Genomic DNA, 18,414 nt, shown 5'->3' with positions numbered 1-18,414 from the left:
TCTGTTGTGAGACGTGCAAGCAAGAGGTCACACAGGCTACAATGGCAGGCCCGTAGTCGCAGTTTAAGTGGACTCCCATGGGTGACACAATACATGCTGCAGCTCATGGGATACCCCTGGTGTACCTATGCCCTGAGTACCCGAGTACCATATACTTGGGACTTATAAGGGGACACAAATAGCAAATTGTGAGGTAACAAAGTACTTACCATGGCAATTTAGGGGAGAAAGTTCAGTTGCTAGGGACCTGATTAGCAGTAACCCAGCAGACCAGGTCAAAAACACACTGATACCAGGCACAAAAGTGGGGGTAACAATGAAAGCAGATCCTACTTTCCTACAAGGTCCCACCCCCCGTCTCTGCCACTGGCTTGGTGGCAGAGGGACCTGTGGGGGGGAATGAGCACTCCCAGATGGAGACAAAAGCTTGGCTTAGAGAATGGCTTTCAATAGATTGCAGCAAGGTAGCTGGTCTGCTACTTACGAAACTATGGCCCAGAATCAGGTCATTTACACATGATTTAGCATCCAATGCCCCTCAAACATGCAGTACACGCAGGGTGGTGCAGGTGGCCCCCTTGCATCTGTACTCCAGTCCCCGAGCATGCAGTTATATGCACCAGCCCAGAGGCCAGCTATCCCAGGCCAACCGAGGCTCCAAGGCACTGGGTATCGTTACGGTTTAGGGAGCGTTCTGACTTACAGACATTCATCATAATCCCACAGATGGTAGTTTCAATTAATTGGCTCTTCAGCCAAGCACATACACCAAATGTCTGAACCTGTGATTACTCTTGTACTGAGCAGGATTACTAATGAAACAGCACATCATCAGTAGGGTGAAACTAACATATTTTACGATGATCTAAACAAAGCTCACATTCCCTATTAGTTGGTGAACAACCTTATGCTTGGTAAATTCTACTTCACAATGATAGGAAGAGCCAAAAATCTGTGGTGGCCAGCACAGATCGGGATTGGGTGGGAGGGGATTAAAAAAAAAAGAAAAAAACTTACCTGATTGCTGAGTTCCTCCCCCTCTCTCCTCCGTCGTCTCTTCAGGCCAGAACAGGAAAGCAGGAAGCACCCGGCTCCCAGGCTACCCATAGCCAATCACAACGCTGCAATGCGGTGGTGTGATTGGTATGAGCACCGTGGTTCAGCACTCAGCCAGGAACTGGAGGCCTGGGCATGTTCTCCACCCAGGCTGTAATGCAGCCTGTGTGGAGAACATGCAAAGTGCGCATGAATGTTTGACCGGCCTTGGACAGCAGGACAAGCATTCATGTGAATTTACAATGGGCAAGCCAATCCTCCCCTGCCCTGCTCTGAGAGCAGAGCAGCCCCACCTTTTCACAGAGCTGCCGCAGCAGGGAGACTTACAATGTTAATAACACCCAGTTATTATCATTTTATGTTTCTTTAATTGACAGTGCTAAAAAACAGTGAGGCAATGCACCTCCGCCTTAGCAGAGGAGCCGCCACTGCCGACAATCGAAGGATCAAAAAGTGACATTTGTATGAACGCTTGGCCGCCACAAGCCAGTTATCTCTCTGGTAACTTTTCTGACGCTCCTGTTGAAACCCAAAAGGTAAGAACGGATCATGAGTTTGCGCAATCAGCGTCTGTATTCATAGTGGAACTTGAGATCAAGCGATCTATCTGCCCTTCTGCTCCGTAGAGGATTATGTCCTCACTGAGCTCACCTTAGGACATGTGCATTATTGTTTCACAGGTGTACCAAACCAGTCAAACTACCCACCTGCTATGTCCCCAGATAGGGTCACACCCTTTGGACATCGGGCACTCGGAGCCAGTAGCAAGAGCCCCATGGGGCTCACGCCCGCCTCACCAGGAAACTGAAAAAAAAAAAAAAAGTAATAGTATTTGACCCGTGGCTCGATGTCCTCCTACTTATCTTACAACTCTCATGTCTCTTCATACTGCCAGACTAGAGTCAAGCTCAACAGAGATTTATTTCCTCGCTGATTCTCCCAAGCTGTTCCTATAGCTGTAGTTTCAGTAGATTGTAGGAAGGGCCAGTGGGTATCTATTCATCCATTCATGCATATCACTAATTACATAACAAGGCATAATTAACCAAGTTGATAATATTTTGGGGAGCAGCTTTGGTTCTTTTTGTGAACACTATATAAATCATTTAAGCAAATATTTTCAGGTCTTAATGCTTTGTTTAAGTTAGTTTTCAAATGCTTCTGTCATTTCAAGAAGTGTAATTTCTTTACATATTCATTTGAAGTCCCATTCTTCCTGTATTCTGGCACTAGGGATGAATTTCGGGTTTTTCTTATTCTCTTTTGCAATAATATCTTTGCAGTATTGAAAGATATCATCAGAACTGGTTTGGCGAGTGGCATCTTCTGCACCGTCTGTGATTATTCTGGCAATTTTCTTTTTGTCTTTTTTGAAATTGCCTCATATTTCATATAGCTGTCCTTTGGTTTTGCATATCTTTTCTTATGCGTTTTATCAAGCCTTTCATTTCTCTTATCTTTTTTCGTATGTTATTTTGGACTGGGACACTCTGAGGCTCCTCTTGGGCAGTACTCATAGGCTCATTACCAGTTTCATTTGTATGTAAATTATGATTGACTGGCTTTGGACTTTTATTACTGGTATTTTCTGATATTAATCACAATTTCATCCATCAGGTCCATAGCGGTTTCATGATGCTGTGGATTTAAAAAAATATTTTTGAACTTCTGATATTCTGCCATTTAGATGATGAATATTAGTGATTTTAGGTGTTCTTTTTCAGTTGATAAAGTCTTTACGCCTTTCTTTTGTTATTTCCACGGATAGTTCAGGTTTTCATTGGAGTCACTTTCAATATTGTTGGATGCTTGCTGCACATCCTTTGCTATTTTTTTTTTGCTTTTTTCTCTTCTATCGCCGTTTTTCTCTGCATTTTGCTTCCTATTTGTATTATCGAAAAACAGAAGCATGAGGGCATTTATATTTTATTTGCTTCCATACACTTTTTGCAATTCAGCTAGCAGCAGTATTTCTTCTTTTGAGAATAGTTTGGATGGTTTGCTGCTTGCTAAAGCTGCATCATTAAGTGCTTTTGGATGTGCTTGTTTTCATGTTGCGATAGTCACATTGTTGTTCTGAATCTGAGGTCACAGAAGCTACAGAGGAATTGTCAGCCTTTTTTATTCTATGTTTGCATTTTGCACAGTGACGTGCAAAGTTGTGGAAATGGGCTTCCATATCGCATTTTGAGCAATACGTTTTTAGGTAGCATCATTTTTGTTTATTAGAGACATGTTTTCTAAGTTCTATGAAAGTTCCCATTATGTCTTCACACAAATCGTAGTTGTATTTTTCGTTGAAATATTTCCAGTATGTGGCTTTTTTGGTAAAATCACTTTGCTTGTCATTGGATTTATCCTTGATCTCGTACACATCTGGCAGTTTTTCAAATCTCAATGCTATTGTGCGCTCTTGGATGATGAGGTTATAAATTAAATGTTTCAACTGAGGTCTAAGGTTTCCTCATTGTCTCAGGGGATGCTCCTCTGCTATGGCGGAGGAGCCTCACCACACTGCTGAAATGCAGCAGTCAGAAATAAAGTTAAATAACATTAAAATGACTTTATTGTAATTTTATTTTTACTTCCAGTCCTCCGAGCGGGGCCATTCTGCAGCACCACACAGCAGGGGGGGAGGATTGGTAGGCACTGAAAAGGGACAAGTTGGTTTGGCTGGGCGTCCACGGCCAGCCAAACCGACAAGTGCACTCGAATATATCCAGGTTGTTCCTTGGAGATCTCCTTGCTCAGGGGCACAGGCTCCCAGACCATACTAGAGGGCAATACTGGCCCGCCCCACCCAATCCTGGTGCTTCTCTTATGCTGGGAGTAATAACATAAGAGAAGCGCTGGGATTGAGTGGGGTTTGGGAGTCTGTGCTCATGGGAATTGTAGTGCCAGGCCAGGAGCAGAGGAGCAGCGAGGGGCAGAAGCAGAAGATGGTGGTGGCAAGCAGGAAAGGTACTTTTATATATACCCCCCACCTCTAATTGATATCAGCTGCATTGTCTATTAGTATGGAGAGGGAACAGGGTGATACTGTGTGGTTCGGTTCCTTGCTATTTGTTGTGTTGTTAGATCAAGGTGTAGAGTTGACTATATCTGTAAGGAGGTTAGCAATTTATGGAAAAGACAGCACCTCCTTTTGCCATCTTAGTGGGGCTTTCAATATCCAGGAACTATCCCATCTGGAAATGAGATAGTTAGCTGCTCCATTTCTTGCTATCATGCTCACAGCCATGATATAATCTTGTGTGGCCTATCTCTATAGACTTCTCCTCAAAGAGTATAGTGGTATAGAGATAGTTTACAGTGGGATCATTTGGAGGTAAATGGCCTCTATGACTGTGAAGAGGTTATGAGAGTCATAATTACTCCCGCTGTTTACCTGCACTTCATTGAATTTCTTCAATTTGACATTCAGAGCACTGGGCAGAAATCAAATAGTGCCAACACCCACCATGGGATTTTATCATGCTTCGTTTTAATTATTAAACAGTCAGATTCCCCTAGTCTGCACCAGTTCTAAGTCACCTGCTGGGTGTCGGCCGAGGCAGAATGCTTGGCCTATGTCTTAGGGAGGGGCATGAGAGAGGTCCCCACTGTAGCTAGGGTGAACCACAGGAAGGGCCCTGCTCACATCCAGAGATGCCGCCGCCTTGGAGGGCATTGCATTGCCCATCTATGACATGCGTCTAGTCCCGCTTCGCACCCCAGACCGACCGACTCAACCTTTACAGCTAATCCTTTTCCCAAAGTTACGGAACGGTCTTGCCAACTTCCCTTACCTACATTGTTCCAACATACCAGAGGCTGTTCACCTTGGAGACCAGCTGCAGATATGGGTACAGCCCAGCGTGAGATTGACACCATCTCTCTTGGATTTTCAAGGTCAGTGAATGCTCACCGGATATCGCCGGAACTGTGATGTTTTCCAAGGCTTGGACCCCTCTCATGTGAACCCATTCCAGGTGCCCTGCCTTTCACAAAGAAAATAAAACTCTTCCCCGGATCCCCATTCAGCTTCTCCAGGATCATTTGCGTTAATGCACTGGACACCGCGAAGGCTGAAGGAAACAGAGGTCATTATCCGTTCAGTCTGAATATCATTTGTCCATCTCTTAGATGTTTACCCTTCTCCACTTTGGCCTTCAAAGTTCTCGTTTGAATATTTGCTACTATTGCCAAGTTCTGCACCTGCGGTGGCCCCACCCAGTCCTTGCCTTAACCCAGGCTTCTATGCACACAGCAGTGGCCCTCCTACTTATAGCCCACACCACTCTCAGCGTCTGACGCTCCAGTGCCATCCATTTTCAGGACCAGTTGGTTAGGCTGGTGAGCAGTTAAACACTCCTTAGCGAATTCCAACTTCCATAGCCACCATCCTGCCGCCTACATCAACCAACACCTTTTCTAGGGTCTGATGAGTGTCAGCAGTGGGTGCCTTAATCTGGCATTCGGTTCATCCTGCAGCCCCAGTTCTGCTTACCAAAAGTGCTCCACGAGGCAGTTGCCATTGATGCCCAGCTCCATGCCATTGAGCTGGGCTTCTTACCCATGTAAAGTTTGAGAATAGGTTGAGATTGTTTTGGCCCCAACACCTTTAATCATTTGCTTTACCAGATAAAACTGGGCTTTCTGAGTGCCAGCTATCCTGAGGGAAACTTCGGTAACCAGCTACTAGATGCTTTGATTAGACTTTCACCACTATACCCAGGTTGGAAGAACGCGATTGGCAGGTCAGGGCTGCTACGTACCTCCACCAGATTGTCCTCTGGCTTCGCACTTCCCAGGAAAAGTTCACCATCCCTTTTTTTTTCTTTTAACAAATTGTATTAATTTTCTCCAGTTACACTACATGAAAAAAGTAAATTCAAGAAATTGGTATCTGTATAGCAGGAACTCATATATATATACATGATGGTGAAATAAATCGCATACTGTTACATCACATCCTAACCTGGTGCCACCTTTATAATCTTGTCTCATTTGGGACCCGGCTGGTCAGCTTACGTCCTGATATGGCATCTCTTCCCATCCTGCTATCACAACAATTGTACTATTCTCCTGCATCAAGATATAGCCAGTAATATACATTTTTGCAAACTCCCCATCCCCCTCCCCTGTGACGGGCCATCCCGGAATGTGAGAAACTTAACTCTGCAGGGTTGTGATTAAAAGCCTAGTTTGTAGAAGCTGAAAGTGGGATGTCTGTCCAGTCTGGTAGGTACTTCGTAGAATGAGAGTGAATTGAGACCTGGGGAAGTCTGATCATGGCAATCCCCGTGTCTCGGTTCCGAAACTGGGGGTTCTTGTCCTGGCAAGGGACTAGTGGCGGAGTGTGATGATATTTATAGGGCCTTATGGAGTGAAGGTGTCGGCCACAAAAGATTCCAACAAGAGGTCCCAACTCATTGCAATCAACTCCTTTCTAAGGCCTCTTTTTTCCTCTCTTTGGATAACTACGCTTTCCGCCAGTCCCCTTTTTTCCACCTCTTCCTTCCAACTAAGCAGTGTAGGGGCTACAGGGGATTTCCACCTCCTAGTAACACCTCGCTTTGCAAGGAGCAAAACCAAATCCGTGAACTTTGCTCACACTTTGTGCTCTTTTCGCCTTCTATATAACCCTAGTATACTTGTCTCTACTGTGTGCCATCCCGTGTCTCCCACGAATTCCATTAAGGTAGCAGTTATTCCATACCAGTATCTCCCTAGGCTAGGGCAGGACCAAAGCATTTGTAAAAGATCTACATCCTGGTTAGGGCATCTATTTTATGCGTGGTCAGGTACCCTCTCTGCATTATCATATACTGGATGAATTTAAAACGGGTATTGCGGGACACTCGTTTTGGGTACACTAAAATCGTTGCCCATTCTTTGTCTGATAGTGATCTGTCAATGTCCTGTTCTCGTTGAGTGCATGTTGACGTTAGCGGAGATGGACGGTGCGTGCATGTGCCCCGATAGAGCCAAAGGCCAAATGCGTTTCAGCACGCGCAATGAAATTTGTTGTATTTATTCTTTTCTTTACATTACTCCGGTCGGCCGTGAGCTGAAGTTCACTACCCCCACCCTGCCCCTCCCCCACCCTGCCTCACCACCCCACGGAACTCCCTCCATGGGCCGCTACTGGCCTATTGCGTGGCAAAATCAGCCCACAGTAACAAAATCAGAAGGCCACTCTGACAGTCTGCACTCTACAGTCTGCACCAAGTCCATGATGCTGCCAGCCCTCCTTCTCCCATCCGGTCGGCGCCAACAGCAAGCCCATTGTAGAGCGCAGGCTCAGCGTGCACGCGCTTCACACGTGCTGAAGCCTGCACTGCTTTTAAAAATAAATAAATAAACATCACCCCATTCCGCAGGGCCGTCATTCAATCTGGTAGCGAAAAGCTCTACACATTTGACTGCCCTAGTGTGGTTGATCTGCCCTGTCTCCGTGGCCTCTGCCCTAGCCGTCTCCACAGCATGCATTTGCATATTATTTAATGCTGATGCTCTGGGTGGCACGAGAGCATTAGCTTTAAATTATATGCAAATTCATACCTGGACTCCCCAGTAATTTCTCTCAGCAATATGCAGGAGCCCCTCACTTCAGATATGTAATCCCTCGCTGGCTACCCCTTATCTTGTACACATGCACAGGGCTCCCTGGGTGCTTCTGTTCTGAGGCAAAGTGACCTCCAGTTTTGGACCCAGACTGTGTTGGGCTTCCTCCAGTGTCATCGAGCCACGAGGGCAGCGGGCGGCACAGGCAGAGCAGACTGGTGGTGGTGAGTAAAACCTGCTAAGTTTGCAATGTCCATACTTAGGGGCCGATTAGGATGGCGGACGGATTGCCCCCACCGGGCTGGCGGTAGCCACCGCCGGCCCGGCGGGGGCAATCCGTCCGCCATTCTCACTCAAATGACCCACCGCCACATTAGCATGGCTGGGGGGTCCGCGGCTGATGGGAAGACCGTCCGCCGCTTTTCCACCGCGGTCGCCTTGCGACCGTGGCAGAAAAGGTCAAATATGGTGGCGGTGTCTATCAGACACCGCCAGCCATATTAGGATGAGCTTTGGGGAATGCCTGGAAAGGCATACGGTCTTTGCTTTGGGGGCCTGTTGCGGGCCCCTAGGGTGAAGGGGGGGGTGCACATGGGGGGTACCTATGGTACCCCCCTGCGTTTCAAAGTACAACATGGCAGGCACCACGCGGTGCCTGTCATGTTGTGCTTTGAAACGCACAACATATATTTTTAGCATTGCGGCGGGCGGTGCTTTCAGCACCGCCCGCCGCAATGTTAAAAATGCAGGATGCACCCGCCACTGTGGCGGGTGCATCCTAATTCGACGCACAGGACCTCTGCCATTATGGCGGACGATCCCTTGCCACGACAGGATGGCGGACGGACTTTCCTAATCGGACCCTTAGTGTGTGCCATTGCCATGCTTTCTGGTATGGGCCAGTGGTGCTGGGAATAGGGGTGTGGATGCTGCTCCGGCATGCCCAAAACAATCAGGGTAGAATTCAAATTCGGAATGGCCAATATAATGCCTTTGCTTTTTTCTTTTCATCTTGTAACATTTGCTGTGCGTTCAAAGACAGGTAAAATGGCAGCCTATGTTGCCTGACAAAGTGCTGTTTATTCTTTTTTAATGGAGAGTGGTGTTTACTTTTATTTCTGTGAAAGTAAAGTTAGTGGCTTTTGTAAAACAAACTATCTGTAAAGGAACTGCACAAATATTTCAAAAGTATATCAGCATTTAGAAAAGTGAAGCACATTGGTTTGTAATCTGAAGAATGATGAAAACAATGATTTTAATAGGAGCACAATTAAGCAAGACACATTACTTGGTGATGTGCAAATTGTAAATATTTTCTGAAGCCCAATTTTCCACAATTTCCCAATTTCCACCCCGAGCTGCAGGGGCCCCCTCATCACAGAACACAGGCCTGAGAGCTCCGGATTAAATCCAGAGCGGGCCCCTCTGTGTACCTGGCAGGGGGGCCCCCTCAACTTTTGTTACGCCACTGTCCCTAGCTGAAATTCAGATTGGGTATTACATCTGGCTTTCAGCAGTACCAGTTGAGGATGTGGGTGGAGCCAATAGAGTAAGAGGGTGGAGCCAGTGGAGGAGGTGGGCGGAGCTGGGGAAAGTGGGAGTGGCCTCCTATAAACTTTTGAGCACCTGGAATTAATATTTTACAAATTAAGCACTGCATGTAGGTGACATAAAACTCTGCAGGCAGGCCATCTAGACCTGGGGTTTTGTTATTGGGAAGGCCCTTGATTGCAGCTTTTATTTCTGCCAGCATTATAGGTTCAGCTATCATTATTTTGTTCTCATCAGACACCTGCGGGAGTTCTACTGTTTCTAGGAAGGCATTAAACTCTAGGTGGTCAACCAGTGGTGGGGCTGTGTAAAGCGGCCTGTAATGGTCATAGAAGGCTTTGTTAATGTCTGTTTGTGTAATGGCCCTGGTATGTTGTGGCGACCAAATTTCCATAATAGGCATGGTGGAGGGGGCATTTCAAAGGATCCGTGCCAATTGTGTGCCTGGTCTGTCTGATTCTGCGTGCGTTTTGTGTAAGTAAGTACGGTGGTCTATTACACGCAGTTGGTCCAATAGTTCCGCATATTTAATGCAGGCCTCTTGGAGATCCAGTTTTGCCGTGGGGTCTGGGGCCGCCCTACTTTCGAATGTGTGCAATTTGTCTTCGATGTCTTGTAAGTCTCGGTGGATAGTTCACCATCTCTAGGGTCTTATCACACATGCTCATGCTCCACCTACCCGACAAAGCAGGTGAGATGGGTCGGTGGTGTGTCTGCTGCGAGGACATTGCAAGATCCCTCCTCTGTCAGTGCACACCAGCCCTCACCTTGATTGCCCCACAGGTTTTCGATCTGCCCTCCAACTCATGCACATGTTAGACTCCTTGGTCCATGTTTCAAGATGGGTCAGGTGGTTAACCAAAATTGCCGCAGACCCCTGGCACCCAGCGTGGTCCTACTCTTCTGGTGGAACATCCCAGCCCAGTCAGGGCACACTGTGCACAGCTCGCCCCAGTTGACATTCACACCTAGAGCTACACTAGTCCTCTTTCCCTGCCCTGGCATACTATAAGAAGGGATGGGGCAGTTGCCAGGGAAGGGCACAGAGTTGGTCAACCTCCCTTGGCAAAGCTGCTGCCGGTGGGACTGTAACACTCTCCACAAGAGCAGTCCGTGGGCAAACACCTCCAGACTTTGCACTAGCTGCCAATTCAGAGTTGTATCAAATTCAAAACCTTGTGCATTACATACAAGGTACTTCATGGGAATGGTCCTCAATTCCTGAGGAGGTCACTACATTGGCACTCGCCAAACAGATGCCTCAGATCTCAAGGGGCAAAGTTGATCTGCACTCAAAGAGTCTTTAAATCAAACGGGGGGGGCGGCTGAAGCTTTGCGATAGGAGCTACAAAGCTCTGGAACTCCCTTCCTCTTACAATCAGAAATCTTCCCTCCTTAACACTGTTCAGGAAGGCCATTAAGATCTGGCTGTTCCTTGAATAGTGATCCAGCTTGCCCTTCTGGTTCTGCTTCTAGTGCCAAGACACCGTCTGGTATTCGTGCGCTGTATAAATAAAAAAAATAAAAAAGAGCAGAGAGCCACCTGCCACCCCTAATCCTTCACAGCTGACCTGGAGACAGTTGCAGCACACTACCACAGAGGAAATGCACCCTGCTGGGCCGGGTGTGCCCAGGCGATGGTCCCACTGAGGTAATGCGCCCTAAACAGGTGACCAACCTTCCCACCATGTTGAACCCTCCACCCGTTTAGCGCTCAACAATTTCAGGCCCTCTTGTACTCTTTCTTCAAAGTTCTTTTTAACATTCTCTTACTGTAGTTATTTGCTATCGATCGCATGGCCTTATTTATCCTTAGATAGTGTTTAGCACCCACTTTGGGGTACAACCCCAAGCAACCAGACTCCAAGAAGATACAATCCTGGCGCACGGGGGCTGCTACAGGGCTAACACCATCCACGGGATAAGCCTTGTTCAAAAGGACTCAGGCCCATGAGCAACACCGGGGAGTCGTCCTTCTGTACGTCACATTTCCTACATGCACTGCCTGGTGCATGCACTGCCGGGTGGGGATATGGTGCTGGGCTCTTCCTTCTTCACTTGCCATTATTGAGGGAATCCTGGCTAGTTTATTTTCCTCCACTATATAATATGCTTGAATTTAGCGGGTCAGGCGTCTAATCTGATATCATAGTCTGATGCTGAAGTATAGGGGAGCTGTATCAATTCCTCTGAGGCTCTGATCCGGGGCCTGGGCAGCGCTTTTGAACACAGACTAGTCGGGTAGAGGGGCCTGCAGTACCCTGTACCGGGCACTTTGTGACACGGCAGGCCAGAGATGGGAGCCCAGGGCTGTGGGCTTCCAAACTGGCCAGCTGTGGCTCTGACCTGGTTAGCGCTTCTTACCCCGCCCAAGCAAGGGAGGCCTCCTTAGACCTGCGCATCCCTGTCCCGGGCTCCAAGTGACACAGCAGGCAATGGGACAGAGCCCATGGCTGGGGCTTCAACTCCAAGGACACAGATTCAGGTCTCAGTGGTTCTCACACTGGGCTAGCCTGAGCACCATCCTTTCTTGCAATCTGTGCACATCCAGTAACATAGGGGGACATTCAAGACAATGTATCGGGCCTCGTGGAGTCTTGACCTGGATTCAAGCTTTTAACGAGCCCTCATTCAGACTTCCATGGCAGCTTGAGAATCTGAAAACGGAATCATGTGAAGCATTGCTTTAAACAGGAAAAAATAAGTGCAGGTACTCATTCAAATGATCTAGAGGTGTGGCAAGTGAGCGAGACTAGGGGCGGGGCTAAGGGCAAGACATGATGATACTTAATGGCTTAATTGCAGCACATACCAAAACACATGAGAAATGCATTTATGTAAAAACATGTTAACTCGTTGCATTAAATGAAAGGCAAATGTGTTGATGAGTTAACATTTCCTTGTTTTGTAACATTTGCAGCCTCTCTACTATTATTTTTTGTTGCATGGCACAATAATATATATTATTGAGTGTGCACACGCACAGAAAGAAACAAACAGACATGCACACACAAAGCATTCCATACATTTCCTTTAAAATACCTCCCGAGGAGGGTGTCCCGATTGTCTCCCTCTCGCTTTTCTCTCACACAAAAGCATACACATGCAAGCAGGCACACACAGAGACATAATCAGACACTCACGCAAAAGACTCAGGTGGGATTAAAGCCATTTTAAACTTCTAACCGCCCATGGCTTTCTTAACTGCCGCTGTCAGCGGACTGCCTTGATTCCTGTGTTTGCACAAATGCACATGATGGTGTGAATGTGATTGAAAGCACAGGGCCTGAATGGACCCTGCTCTGTCAAACACAACGTGATGGTGAATACCCGGACATAATGCAAATGAGCCGACGCAGAACAGTTCAGCGCGGACTCAGCTCAGGGCCAGTGTTGTAACAATAGCTCCTGCAGTATGGGGGGGGCCTCTGAACTCCAGGGCTCCCCCTCCAGCACTATGCAGTGGTGAGCCTGAGAGCTCCTGACTGGGTCCGGAGCATAGGGGGCCCCCTCCCTGCCCTTTGCAGGGGCCCCCGCCAGTTTCAAGAGCTTCCCTAACCTCCCGAGGGATTTTTTACTCTCAATGTAATGATGATTGCAAACATGGCACGCTGGCATCATTATATTAAAACATAAACTGAAATGAGCCAATCAGATCATTTCAGTTTCACTGCTTCGGTGCTCGTGGGGCTATCTCAGCCCCCTAGCACCGAAACACATGGGAGATGTATTTTTGGAAATAGGAGAATCTTCCCTTTCTATTGATGCCCTTCCCTAGTGGATCCCTGTTTGGGGATCGCCACAGGAGGAGGATCCCCATGCAGGGATCTACCACACTAGACACAAGGCAGGGGGAAGCGGCCCCTTGGGCAAGGGCCTTTGCTACCCCATTAGTATATGGCCATATTCAGTCTTTTTGCCCCCCCTTGGGAGGTAGATGGAGGCAGTAGCCCCCAATCAACCTCCGTGCGGGGGTGGGGGTGGGGGGGGCAGAAAGCACACTAGACACCAGGAATTATTTTTATTTAACCCTTGGGGATTAATTTGCCACAGTCTTTTTGCCCTCCCCCCCCGGGTGCAGATGGGGCATTAGCCCCCAATCCCCCCCCCCCAACCCCCAGGGCAGAAAACTCACTAGATACCAGGGATTTTAAAAAAATGTATAAAAGAGTGTGAGGCTGTCCACAATGGGCATGTCAATGCCCCCATCCACCAACATAAAAAGGAGAGTGTTTCTCCCCCCCCCCCCCCCAGTAGGCTATTGGGGGTTATTACAGGGCAGGCAGCCCACTAGACACCAGGTTTTTTTTTTAGTACTTAGGGGTGGGGCTGCCCTAAATCGGCACTATGATGCCCCCACACCTCCCAAAGATTTACCACAGTCTTTCTGCCCTCCCCTGAGGTGCAGATGGGAGCAATAGCCCTTGATCTGCCCCCGGGAGGGCAGAAATCCCACTAGAGACCAGGGAGGATGTTTTTTTTTTAATAAAAGAGGGGTAAGGGCTGCCCACAATGGGTATGCCAATGCCCCCATCCTCCAACAAACAAGGGGCAGTCTTTCTGCCCCCCGTGGGGAGGCAGAAAGCCCACTAGGCACCAGAGATATGTCTATGGGCATGTTAGGGAGTGGGGGTTGCTCCCCTTTTTTTTGCAAACACATTTTGGCTACTTTGGGGGCAGATCAGCGATATTTTAAGGCACATCTGCTCCCAAGGGGGACAGAAAACCACTAGACACTATCAAAAGTTTCTGTGTATGTGAACTGGAGTTTGGGTGACGGTCTGTGTTTACTGGCGTTTGGCTGGCTGTGTGTGAACCTGCATTTTGCTGGCGGTGTGTGTGGACTTGTGCTTATCTGGCAGTGTCTGTGGACTAGTGCTTGGCTGGCAGGGTGCGTGGACTGTCGCTTGGCTAGCAGTCTGCGTGGATGGAACATGTCTAGCGATGTGCGTGGACTGTTACTTGGCTGGCGATGTGCGTGGACAGGCACTTGGCTGGCGATGTGCTTGGATGGTCCTTGGCTGGCGGTGTGTGTGGATGGAGCGTGGCTGGTGGTGTGCATGTATGGCGCTTGGCTGGCAGTGCATCTTGCGTGGGCCCTCAAGCGTTTTATTACCCAGAATACCCTGCAAACCTCAAATTTAGCTAACAATTCACACTTTTCTCACATTTATGTGTGGAAAATTTGTCGGATCACTGCACTAGCACAAATTTCCCCCCACCCAGTGTTTCCCTTAGTCTCCTGGAAAAAGAATACCTCACTTGTATGGGTGCCTAAAAGCAGAGAACCGAAAAACGTATAACATGAAAAACTGTAGGGAATCAAAGTGGGTCCAAAAGGGCAGGTTTTTTCCATGTGTTTTAGGCTGACACTGCTTTGGGCACCCGCACAAGTGAGGTATCACTTTTATTGGGAGACTGAGGGGAACGCTGGGTGGTGGGAAATTCATGCCAGTGTGGTGATCTCACAACTTTCCTACACAGAAATGTGAGGAGAATCTGACTTTTTAGCTAAATTTGAGGTTTGCAGGGGCTTCTAGGTAAGAAGCCGTTGGGAGATCCACACAGGCCACACATCCCTGGACTCCACTGGGTGTCCAGTTTCCAGAGTTTTGTAGGTTTCCCTAGGTGGTGCCGAGCCCAGGACCAAAAATGCAGATGACTCCCTTGCGAAACCATAATTTTGATGTCTCCACAATAAGGTTTTGGCCATTTCCTGTTGCAGGCACTAGGCCTACCCACACAAGTGAGGTACCATTTTTATCTGCAGACTTGGGGGAAGGCTGGGTGGGTCGAAGTTTGTGGCTGCCCTCAGATTCCAGACCTTTACATCACAGAAATAGGAGGAAAAGAGGTTTGTTTGTTTTTTAAGTTTGAGATTTGCAGGGAATTCTGGGTAACAGAATCTGGTGAGAACCACACAAGTCACCCCATACTGGATTTCCCTGGATGTCTACTTTTCAAAATGTACAGGTTTGCTAGGTTTACCTAGGTGCCGACTGAGCTAAGGGCAAAAATCCACAGCTAGGGACATTGCAAAAAAGGGTCCATTTTCATTGAAAACATTTTGATGTGTCCACGTTGTATTTTGGGGCGTTTCCTGTCGCAGGCACTAGACCTACCCACACAAGTGAGGTACCATTTCTATCAGCAGACTTGGGGAAATGCTGGGTGGGTGTAAGTTGTGGCTCCTCACAGATTCCGGAACTTTCCATCACAGAAATGTGAGGAAAATGTGTGTTTTTTTTTTTACTATGTTTGAGCTTTGCAAGGGATTCTGGGTAACAAAACCTGGTGGGAGCCACACAATACACCCCATCCTAGATTCTCCTAGTTGTCTAATTTTAAAAAATATACAGGTTTGCTAGTTTTCATAGGTGCTGGCTGAACTAATCCACCGCTAGGCACATTACAAAAAAGTATCAGTTTTCAGTGGAAAAATGTGATGTGTCCACATTGCATTTTGGGCCATTTCATGTTGCAAGCACTAGGCCTACCCACACAAGTGAGGTATCATTTTTATCGGGAGATATAGTGGAACACAAGAGCAGAACATGTATTATTACCGTTTGTCATTCTATGCATTTTAGCTTCCCAAATGTAAGACAGTGTGTAAGAAATAAGTCATTTTGAACAATACCCTCTCATTCACCTGCTAATATGGGTACCCACAAATTTAGAGATGTACAAATGACCACTGCTTCTAAACACCATATATTGTTCCCATTTCAGATATACATAGGTTTCCTTGAAACCTATTTTGAACTCTTGATATTTTACCAAATTAATTACTGTATACCCTGCACACAATGAAAAACCATTTCAAGGTGCAACTCAGTTATTGGCTCTGGGGACCTTGGGTTTCTACCATATTTAGACGATACAAGTGAAAATGTAGGCACAAATGGCTGTTTTTTTCAGCTTAAGTTCAATATTCTTCTATTTCAACTGTTCCTTTCTATAGGAAAATCTTGAAGGGTCTACACAAAGGACCCATGCTGAATTCAGAATGCGGTCTATTTTTCAGAAATGTATAGTTTTCCGGTATCTATTATACCATATCCATTATTGGTTTCACACCCATTTCAACCACTAACTGGAAGGAGGTTGAAAACACCAAAAAAAGTAAAAATAAGCTATGTCCCAGTAAAATGCCAAAACTGTGTAGAAATTTTTGGTTTTCTAACAGACGTTTTCTTACTCCTATATGCTGGGAAGATGGTGATTTTAGCACCACAAACCCTTCGTTGATACTAATTGCAGGGGGAAAAAACAGATGTTTTCTTCTGCAGCACTTTTTTCCCATTTTTACCCAAAATGTTGCTGTATTTTGCCCAACTTTTTGGTTCCCTTCAGGAAAATCTGCAACCCCTGGGCACCTTTAGAATTTTCGCATGGTGGAAGAAAAGGACGCCAATTTGGCATTGATACTTCATATGGACAAAAAGTTAAGGAGGCCTAAGAGCGAACTACCTGAAATAGCCATAAAAGGGCGTGGAACCTGGGGGGGAGGAGGCCTGGCAGCAAAGGGGGTTTAAAGCACTGATGTGAAGGGAATTACAATTTTGTTTATTTATTTTAAGCACAAAACGCCACCAGTGACACCACCCATGTAGGTGCGATAAACGACCCTTAATTTGAATTATGCCAATGCCTAGTGAAAACAAGAAAGCCTCTGAATCTTCTACTGCATGTTGCTGCTCCCAACTAAAAGCAGATATGGTGGTGGGTTGTGCTGGGAGTGTCCCGGTGCCAACTTATTACACCAGGACAAATCCAGCATATGCCACTGGGCTCGACCTGGAATCTAGTTCTGGCTCAAGGATTAGCTGCTGAATCCCCTTTACCACAAACTTGTAGGCTAGTCTCAGCTTATATTAGAACAACAGCCCGTCCAATAAAGCAATGCCAATGCACCTCAACATAGATGTGCAAACCCTTTCATGCCCTCCATACCTCAAATGTTGAAGTCCCAGTGTCATGGTCCATGCCCCAGTGCTGTCCTGCAGCCATTGTCACTCTAGTTTTCCAGTGACATGCCTGTAGCGCTCTAGTGCTCCGAGGGTCTCCCCTGAGCCCCGGAAGCACTAGCACACTTTGTAACACTTTCTGGCCAGGCGTGGCCAGAAAGAGATAAATAAACGGACTGGAGTGGCACGGCACTTCCTGTCCAGACCAGCGCTCTGTGTGTGAGTGTGGCTTATTTACATGCCTACAATAAGCACGTGTGGTAACCCTTGGCCCCCAGCGATCAGCAGTCCCCACACTGGCGACGAGGGTGGGATCTGCCTAGATCCTCCGACGGACCAGCTGACAGGGAGGCCAGAAACGCCGAGCTCCGAAGACGGCCCAAACTCCATGGGCCCAGCACCGGAGGCCGGCCCAACAAACCCAGGGACGACGAAGAAGAAAGAAATCGCCTACCGGTAAGCAGCGTATGCAGGGAGCTGCGTGAGGGACTGGTACCGGCGACCATCTGAGGCGGAGCACGCAGCGCCGGTGGAAAAGCCCCGCCGGCAGGCCGAGCAGTGCGCGCATGCGCAGAGGAGACGGGCCGACGCATTCCCCAGGCCCAACGCCGCGTGAGCACGCGAAGAGGGAAAGACAGCGCGCCAACACAGCGGCGCGAGGCCAAACGCTGGGAATACCAGAATTCACACGCGCGCAAGGCAGAAAGAGAGAAAACAAGCACCAGACAATCCAAGCACAGAAAAAAAAAAAAGAGGATTAAAGGGATTAAAGGCAAGCCAAGTCAAGCCAAGCACCAGAATCAGCAAAACACATAACTGAGAGGGCCCATCACGCACAAGCATGTCCCAAAACCAGGGAGGAGCCACCAGTGGCACGCCAGCAGCAGCAGCCCCTGCAGCTCAAGTCCCAACCCCCTCAGCACACGCCCAACTACAGGCATTGCCGCCTTTCAGTGAACTGATCGACCCCGGGACTGCGGCGCCACGGTGGGCAGTGTGGCTAGGGCAACTCAACAATTATTTCACAGCCACCAGGGAAAAAGACAATGAAGTCAAGCGGTCTCTACTGCTTCACTTTGGGGGCACGGAACTCTACAAGCTATTCAGACACCTCCCCAACACGGGAGCCGCCACTGACTTTGATGCTGCCGTCAACGCCCTCAACGCCCATTTTGACCCCCAACTGAACCCTCACTACGAGAGATTCAAGTTCCGTCAAGCCAAGCAACGAGAAGGGGAAACGATGGACGCGTTCCACGCGCGACTAAGAGACCTCATAAGCACGTGC

General features: G+C 47.8%; 1 pseudogene; it reads right to left on the bottom strand.

The window, feature by feature from the left end:
* Nucleotides 1-418: 418 nt before the first annotated feature.
* LOC144771045 (28S ribosomal RNA) lies at nucleotides 419-11,305 on the bottom strand (annotated as a pseudogene).
* Nucleotides 11,306-18,414: the final 7,109 nt, after the last annotated feature.

Source organism: Lissotriton helveticus, chromosome 7 (genome assembly GCF_964261635.1).
Source record: "Lissotriton helveticus chromosome 7, aLisHel1.1, whole genome shotgun sequence".
Lineage (NCBI taxonomy): Eukaryota > Metazoa > Chordata > Amphibia > Caudata > Salamandridae > Lissotriton > Lissotriton helveticus.
This window is presented reverse-complemented; position numbering and strand designations above follow the sequence as displayed.